Source organism: Herpailurus yagouaroundi, unplaced genomic scaffold, assembly GCF_014898765.1.
Source record: "Herpailurus yagouaroundi ecotype Mexico unplaced genomic scaffold, PumYag 63480, whole genome shotgun sequence".
NCBI classification, from domain to species: Eukaryota; Metazoa; Chordata; class Mammalia; order Carnivora; family Felidae; genus Herpailurus; species Herpailurus yagouaroundi.
This window is the reverse complement of record NW_024416998.1, coordinates 2,307-11,610: the sequence shown is the minus strand read 5'-3', so window position 1 is coordinate 11,610 and position 9,304 is coordinate 2,307. Positions and strand designations below refer to the sequence as shown.

At 41.6% G+C, this 9,304-nt stretch overlaps 1 long non-coding RNA gene across 1 annotated transcript; it reads left to right on the top strand.

The window, feature by feature from the left end:
• Nucleotides 1-961: 961 nt before the first annotated feature.
• LOC121024336 (uncharacterized) lies at nt 962-6,313 on the top strand. The gene is made up of 3 exons (XR_005787670.1): nt 962-1,763; nt 2,016-2,172; nt 5,018-6,313. It is a non-coding gene; the product is annotated as an uncharacterized LOC121024336 (long non-coding RNA).
• The last annotated feature ends 2,991 nt before the right edge of the window (nt 6,314-9,304 follow it).

The window sequence follows — 9,304 nt, the reverse complement described above, 5'->3', positions numbered from 1 at the left end:
GAATGGCACATGGAGGACAGCCCGAGATTCCTGAAGACCTATTTATACTTATTCACTTTTACTTACCTAGTTTGAGAACCTTAGAGATCGGTTTCCTTAGTTTGGGGGGCATGGGTATTGGTAAATTCAGGTGCAGATCTCGTTCCTTCCTTTCCTGTGTTATCTTTGTTAATGAAAATTTTTGTGTCCATTTAAAAAACTGATTCTGAATAATGGAATAATAATTTTAGGACCGTAAACGAACATGAGCCCATTGCTATCCTATCCTGACCACATCATGCAAGTCATTTGTGTTCATAATCCATGTTTGGCCTTCTATTCATGTTTACTACGTAGCCTTGGGTTAACGTGATGACATTCTGATAACCTATACATACTCACTTGTTTGGTTGTTTATTACGTATTTGGTTTTAGGGCTCCTTTTTTACCGTCTGGTTTTATTGGTGAGTGGGAGCAGCTCTCGAGTCCTTCAGATCCAGTTTTAAATTCCACCGTATATTCATGGAGGGAGAGGTTACTCTGCTGTGACAGGGGCCCCCAAATAGAATGCCTTGAACAAGTGTTCTTTCTCACATCTTAGCAGTTCAAGGGTGGGTGACAGCTTCTTGATTATTAGGTGCCCAGGCTCCTTCTGTCTTGTTGTGTGGTCCTCAGAAAGCATCTTCGTCTTGCGATTTTAGCTTTCTCTGACTCACTATCCCATTCTTGTTGTAACCGAAGAGATGGCAGAAGCCCAGGCGATGGGACACTCCTTCCGTTTCAGGATATAACGGAACAGTTGTGAGCATCAGTTGTGCACACGTCTCACTGGCCAGACCTCTGTCATTGGCGACGGCTGCTATAAGGGAGGCTGGAAAACGTGGCCCTTAACTCTGCGGCCGTGTGCCCCAGTAAAATTATTATTACTTCATTGGAAGCGAAGACTAGATATTGGGGGACAAGCACAGTCCCTGCTGCACACTGTTTCTGATGTCAGGTTTTAGGACTTATCTGCAGGTATTATTTTCCTAATATTGAGTACCTAGTTGCTTCAGGATTAGACTCCAAACTTGTCAGCGTTCCAGACAGGCCCATCATGATCTGGGCTCCTGCCTGTCCCTCTGGTTCCTCTCTCACACCTCCTGAAGCCGCCTTCTCCATTGCACTTCTGCAAACTTTCCACGTTCTCTTATGCTCACACTCTGGTACTTGCTGCTTTTCCTGATATGGTGGCTGCCTCTTGCCCTTCAGGGGTTTCGTTGTCCCCCGTCCTGGGAACATTTCCTTGAGCCTCCTCTGCTTCACAGCAGCTGCTGGGTGTTTCTTTCATACATTGGTACCGTGTCGCGTGTGCTTCTCTTCAGCAATCTTTCTTACAATGAGTGCTTTTCCCTCTCTGTGTCCCCCACTGGATTGGGAGTTCCTTGAGGGCAAGGGCCAGGCCAGTCACCTCTGTGTTGTCTGGTGCGATACCCGACCCTGATGTTTAACTGATGTTTGTCAAGTGAGAAAGCGAGTGAATGGATATTTAGCTCACTAATTATGGCCGTTTGATCAAGTCGCCAGTTCCTTTGCCATTTGGAAATTGCCATACTTAGACTCTTTCTCAGTGGCCAGGGCTGGGTAAGTTTATAAGAGGCACGGGTAAAATCAGATAGTTTGAAATATTTATCAGATGACTAAAATATGCACGTGATAGGAGATGTAAGAAATAGATGTGTAAAATTTTGGAGCAGGGAAGAGACTTACGTATCATTTAATCCAACCCTTCTGATTTAAAAAAGGTGTAACTGGGGCGCCTGGGTGGCGCAGTCGGTTAAGCGTCCGACTTCAGCCAGGTCACGATCTCGCGGTCCGTGAGTTCGAGCCCCGCGTCGGGCTCTGGGCTGATGGCTCGGAGCCTGGAGCCTGTTTCCGATTCTGTGTCTCCCTCTCTCTCTGCCCCTCCCCCGTTCATGCTCTGTCTCTCTCTGTCCCAAAAATAAAATAAACGTTGAAAAAAAAATAAATAAATAAATAAAAAAAAAATAAAAAAGGTGTAAGATATCACGGAGAGGAAGAAGTTAACGTGTCAAGGGCCTCTGTGTTCAACGAGCTTGCAGTGCCGTTGGACAGATGGTATGTATGTACAGAGATGAAAAAGATGATTGAGAAAAAAGTGCTCAAGGAGTAGAAGAGACCAGACTAGTCAAGGTAGGTTCAACCAGAAACTCAGTTGTTCTTTTTTTTGAAGTTTTTATTTATTTATTTCGGGGGGGGGGGGGCGGGCAGCGAGAGAGGAAGAGAGAGAATCCCAAGCAGGCTCTGCACTGTCAGCACAGAGCCCGATGCGGGGCTCGAACCCGCGTACTGTGAAATCATGACCTGAGCCGAAGTCAGGTGTCAGATGCCAAACCGATTGAGTCACCCAGGTGCCCCAACCGCAAACTTAGTTTTGGAGGTGAGCCTTGACGGCCGGGAAGGATTTGGATATGAGAGGATATTCCAGGTGTAGGGAATGTATGAATAAAAGTGTGCATTTGGGGATGTACAGGTGACTGCTGCGATCTGTTCAGTTGAATGGTATTTAGTGGTAAGAGAGAAAGGAGAGGAATAGACCAGAAAGTGGAGGTACTTGAGTACCATGCTGCAGAGGGAAACCGCTGGCACTTCTTCTTAAGTTAGGTGAGTGATACAATGACAACGAGTTTTGCGTGTTTTCTTTGACTGATAGGCGGACCAAGTTGAAGGCTAAATGGGTCATGAAACTGGCACATTGTCTAATAGGCCAACTAAAAAATACGAACTGAATAAATGCTAAATGCATTCCCATGAGAGTTAACATGTCACCATTTTTCTTAATGGAGAATGTAAGCCCGAGCAGCAAGCTTGTAACATCGGTAACGTGCCACATATTAGTCCTGCCATACTGTAGGTAATTGTGTAAACTCTCACGTTATGCCAATAAACTGTACAAATTCCGGCAGTAACTGAGAACACGGTAGCGGTTTTGCCAGTGCAGTCAGTGAACAGGAAGTGGCATGGACCCTCTCAATGCATTTGGAAGCCATTTTGTTTACAAAAGTTTTCTTTGGAAGGCTAAAATGGAGTATCGTATTTTGGCACAAAACAGAAGCAAGGAGAGAACAGTAACCAGAGATATGCACTAAATTAAACTTGATCTGAAAATGAAGAGCATTTGTATGGCTAGGGATGAGTGTGTTTCTTTAAGGGCAATAAATGTGTGCATTTGAAGGGACCTGTGCATGGGCTTCCCTTAGGCTTTTGAACATGTCTAAGTTTATAACCTCAGAAACATATATTGAATACTTAATCATTTAAGGTCCCATATGAGAATAGTCTGTATTATTATTATTATTTAAAAATTTTTTTAAATGTTAATTTACTTCTGTTTTTTGTTTTTTGTTTTTTGTTTTTTTAATTTTTTTTTTTCAACGTTTATTTATTTTTAGGACAGAGAGAGACAGAGCATGAACGGGGGAGGGGTAGAGAGAGAGAGGGAGACACAGAATCGGAAACAGGCTCCAGGCTCTGAGCGGTCAGCCCAGAGCCCGACGCGGGGCTCGAACTCACAGACCGCGTGATCGTGACCTGGCTGAAGTCAGACGCTCAACCGACTGCGCCACCCAGGCGCCCCAAAATGTTTATTTACTTCTGAGAGAGAGAGAGAGAGACAGACAGACAGAGTGAGAGTGGGGGAGGGGCAGAGAGAAGGGGAGACACAGAATCCAAAACAGGCTCTAGGCTCTGAGCTGTCAGCACAGAGCCCGACGCGGGGCTCGAACTCAGGAACCGTGAGATCATGACCTGAGCCGAAGTCAGGCGTTTAACTCACTGAGCCACCCAGGCACCCCGAGAATAGTTTGTATTATTTACCTTTTTTCTAAGAATTACAGGGAAATACCCAGTAAAATGAAGGTTCATTTAAGTTGTATTTATTTGAGCCTAGCATATCTGTGAAACATTTTTAGGAAGCTTACCCCCACAATACTTGTTTCAGATATTATACAATTAAAGATGTCAGTATCTATTCTATGATATTATTGTACGTCAACATGATTTAAAGTTAACTGTGTTGGCTTTTGAAAATTAAAAACATTTTAACCAATGAAAAACTGCATTTTTTCTGTGATTCCCTACCCTACCCGCCACTCTGTTAGAAAATCTGGTAAATTTAGCCCATCATAAACTTCTTATGCCTTTATAAAAACATGAAAATCCTAACAACCAGTTTCAGCGTCATACATTATTATAAAACTTATTGTCATCGTAGGAAGGTCGTGCTATTGAATGTGCCTTTAAAGCATAAAACCAGTTTTCATGATCTCCTACTTATAATATATTGAGAAACATTTATTTGTTCTAGTTTCCAATGTGATTGAAATCCTAACTGGAATATTTAAAATAATTTGCACTGTATTATTTAATAGGAATCATTCGATAGACATCAACACACATGCTGTCTATCTATCACATAAAATAGTACTTAACCATTGTGGATTTAAGAGTTTATATACTGGGGGTGCCTGGGTGATTCAGTTGGTTGGTGTCCAACTCTTGATCTCGGCTCAGGTCATGATCCCACAATATGTGGCATGGAGCCCCATGTCGGGCTCTGCGCTGACAGCTCGGGGAGCCTGCTTGGGATTCTCTCTCTTCCTCTCTCTCTGCCCCTCCCCTGCTCACGTGTGCACACTCTCCCTCAAAATAAATGAAACGAAACAAAACAAACTTAAAGTTTATATAGTACAGTAGTGGTTAAGAGTATCAGCTCTAAGCCTGACTACAAATTAGTCTGCCACTTGCTACTTGTGTGTTAATAAGTCAGTTACTTAATTTCGTTGAGTCATGGTTGCCTCATCTCAAATGGAGAAAACAAGGAATTTGATAGGAATTAAATAAAATAATGCATGCAAGCGTTTAGCACAGTACCTAGAATATTGTAAGATTCAGTGAATGCTAGCTATTATTATTTTATATAAATAGTATAATTTGATTTTCAAAGGAACATTGACTGTTAGTTTCAATTTTGTTCCAGCTATTTTAAGCAAACATCCACAGAAGAAAAAATATCAAAAGAATGCGGTAAGTGACAACATCAGCAGTTTAACAGTTATCAAAGAATAGGGGATATTTTTATCAGGTAAATCACTTGTTATTGTTGTCAACTGCTTGGACAATAACTAAAGAAACTGACCAAAGATTAACCACCAGCTTTCAATGACTTTGCCTGTAACTCTTATTGATAGGATATGTTTTAAATTGCCTCAGTATTACTTAGGAAATAACCTAGTTATAATTAGACTTCTAAAAAACTTTGTTTTGAAATAATTACTGATTCACAGTCACTCGCAAAGACAGTGCAGAAAGAAGTCATGTGCCCTCCTCCTTGTCTTCCCTGAGGTAACCATAGTATTTTATCAAGGCCTAGAAATTGACATCGGTACAATGTGTTTTGTAATTTTATACCATTGTATCACATTCTATATCATGGAACCACCTCTACATCAAGGTATAGAATTATTCCATCACCACGAACACAATTTAGACAACTCAAGAGGATAAGGAAGGAAGGAAAGTCTATTGCATTTACCCGTATTTTTCTTACTGCGTTCATTCTTTCTTCCTGATACTACAAGATTTCTTATTTTATCATTTCCTTTCAGTTTAGGGAACTTCGTTTAGCCTTTGTTTTAGAGTAGGTCTTCAGGCAACAAATTCTTAGTTTTCCTTCCTCTGAGAATACATTGATTTCCCCTTCATTCCTGAAGGATATTTTTGCTGGATATCAGATTCTGGGCTGACGGTTGCTTCCTTTCCACATTCGAAAAATCTCGTGTGCCCTTCCTTATGGCCTCCGTGATTTACTGCTGAAAAAATTTGTCATGGGACTCGCTTTCCCCTATAGGTGAGGTGGCATTTCTCTGTCTCTCTCTTATTTAAGGATGTTTTTCTTTGTCAAAGTATGACTGTAATGTATATTAGGTTTCTTCAGGTTTACCCAATTTGGGGTTCACACAGCCTCGTGAATCTGTAAGCTTATTTCTTTTGCCAAATTTGGAGAGTTTTCAGCCATTATTCCTTTGAGTATGTTTTCAGCTGCACCCTATTTTTCTCTCCTTCTTGGACTCTGATGATGTGAACGTTAAATCTTTTCTTATAGTCCCCTAAGTCCTGATGTTTTATTTTTTTCTCTCCCTTTTGTGTAGGTTGGGTAATTAATTATATTCTGTCTTTGAGTCCACTGATTATTCTCTTCTGCCCCATTCATTCTGCTGTTGAGCCTTTCTGCTGAGTATTTTATTTCACTTATATTTTTCATGTTTAAAAGTTCCATTTGGTGCTGCTTCTTATCTTCTAGTTCTTTACTGAGACTTTGTTTCTTTGCTGAGACTATGTTTTCATTTGTTTCAAGGATGTTCATAATTGCTTGTTCAAGCATTTATGATGCTCGTTTTAACATCTTTGTCACATAACATTAACATCTCTGTCATCTTGATATCGACATATATTTTGTTACTCAGTTTGAGATCCTTTGGACTGTTGGTATGACAAATGATTTATTTATTTTTTTTATGTAGACTTGGACATCTTAAGCATGTCATTAGATTTGGGGTTTTATTGAAACTTCCTGTTTTAATCAGCTGCTTCTGGCACCACTCTGTCAGAGGTGGGGACAATGGTGCCTCAGTACTGCCGAGTAGGTCTAGATGTCTAGATTCCCCAGTTCACCTCTGTTGATGCTTGAGGGGTCAGTTCTTCATTACTGATGGGTGAGGGTGGGAGTACTGGTTCCCCATTAGGCCTCCAGTGATACCTCCCTGACTCAGAAGGGTAAGGACTGCTGATGCCAAGTGCCCCCCCCCCCCCCCCCCCGGAGATAGCCACATTACCACTGGGCGGTGCTGTAAGTTCTGTCTCTCCAGTCAGCCGTCTCTGACACCACCCCAGCATGGGGGAAGTGTGCCTCATTACAGCCTTGTGAGGGTGGAAGCTTAGGCTGCCCCCAAAGCCTTTGGTGATGTGGGTACAGTTACATTTTTTCTGTGGTGTTTGGCTAGAGTAGAGCAGTTGCTGTCTAAAAGTGTTCTGTCCAGGGGCGCCTGTGTGGCTCAGTTGGTTTAGTGGCCAACTCTTGATTTGGGTTCGGGTCATGGTCTAACGGTTCTTGAGATCAAGCACCATATTGGGCTCTGGGCTGACAGCACAGAGCCTGCTTGGGAGTCTCTCTCCCTCTCTCTCTGTTCCTCCCCTGCTTGCGCCCTCTCTCTCTCTCTCTCTCAAAATAATTAAACTAAAAACTAAATAAATAAAAGTGTTCTCTCCTGCTAAGCTGCCCCTTTCCTGATCCGTTGGCTGGGTAAACAGGCTTTTCTTAGGGCTCTTGAATGTGGGCACATGCTTCTTAGAAGTTTCCAGCTTCTTCAGCTTCACATCTGGAATAGATGAGGTTAGTAGAAAATCCAGGGAACTCACCACGGTGTCGTTCCTTGGATCCTGAGTTCCAAAGCCAGTCTGTGTCTTCTCTCCACCTTTCTGAGCTTTCTTGTATTTGTTTTATATGCCATGTCACTGGTTTTTAGCTGTACTCTCTAGGAGGAATAGGGCAAATCACTTCTACTTCATCTTTCCGAAGCAGAAGTTTGACTTAGTGTTGCTATTTCTGAATTCTTGCTAGTTAATATTAAGGTTTAATTACATCTCAGAGCTCAAAACTGCAGACTTAGCCTACCGGAGACATTTTGGAGTAGTTTTGTGTGCCATCTTGCTACTTTCGCAGTAATATTATTTAAAGGTATCTTTATATAGGCAACATTTCCTTAGTTTATGAGGCAAAGTGCTAATTCTAAGAAGCATGTGCCCACATTCAAGAATCCGTTATACCTTTAAGAGTTTACTTATATTTAAAAAATCTGTTTTGAGATGACAGCAATAGAAGTGGAGGGACGTAGAGATGACAGATTTCACAGAGTAAAATCGGAGAGTGAGGGTGCGGGACTAGTGTCGTACTGAATTTAGTAATGTTATTATAATGCTTAAGTAATGATTAAACTTGTGTGTGATTGCAGCATTAGTTAACCAGCAAACACATAACTCTCCTTAAAATCCTTTAAAGACATATTATATTGGCACACATTATTGTTTTACATGTTCGGAAACCATAAATATAGATTGGATTGATTGAAAGGCTTTCTGCTTTAACTGTAAATTTCCTCAGTACTTCAGTATCTCACCGTGATTTTACTTTGTCTTTCCTGGTGTATTTCTCTTACGGGAGTTAGCACGGCTTCAAAGTAACAGCAGTGGCGAAGCCTTCCTTTGTTCCCAGGGTTGAGGTATACCACTGAAGGGGTAGAAGGGGCCATCGATGGCCACAGAGGTAAGAGTTGACTTAGTATAATGAAATTTTTAGCACTGAATATGGATCTATACGTCATCCCTCTCAGTTTAGAGATGACGAACTTGAAGCCCAGAGATGTTGAGAGACCTGAGAGAGGCAACAAGCTACTTGGGAAGCGATTCAGATCCCCTGATCCTAGGGCCATCATGGGGAGCAAGGGGTATGGCGCCGTGAGCCTGAGACCTGGAGCCTGCCCTCCCAAGAATCTAGTGGGGGAGATAGCAAGGATGAAAGTAATATATTATCAAGTGGTACAAAGTTACTGTTGTCCTAAAAGAGGCTCAGATAAAATTCCCTGAAATGTAATTCTTCAAGAACTTACAAGTAGACTTCAATCAGAAAAAAATACATATACTTCAGTTCTGTCCTATGAATACATAAGAAACAGGAAGTCAGAAACCTTACTTCCAAACTCTTTTAGAGAAAAAGATCCTTGAATTTATTGAGTTTTATTTCAAAAAGGTATGCTCCTAGGATAAAAATTGTAGGCAATGTTGCCTGATTTAGAATTTGGCACAGTTTACTGTTGGTGGGAAAGCAAACTGGTGCCGCCACTCTGGAAAACAGTGTGGAGGTTCCTCAAAAAATTAAAAATAGATCTACCCTATGACCCGGCAATAGTACTGCTAGGAATTTACCCACGGGATACAGGAGTGCTGATGCATAGGGGCACGTGTACCCCAATGTTTATAGCAGAGCTTTCAACGATAGCCAAATCATGGAAAGAACCTAAACGTCCATCAACTGATGAATGCGTAAAGAAGATGTGGTTTATGTATACAATGGAATACTACTTGGCAATGAAATAGAATGAAATCCTGCCATTTGCAGCAATGCGGATGGAACTGGAGGGTATGATGCTAAGTGAAATAAGTCAGGCAGAGAAAGAGACCATATGTTTTCACTCATAGGTGGATCCTGAGA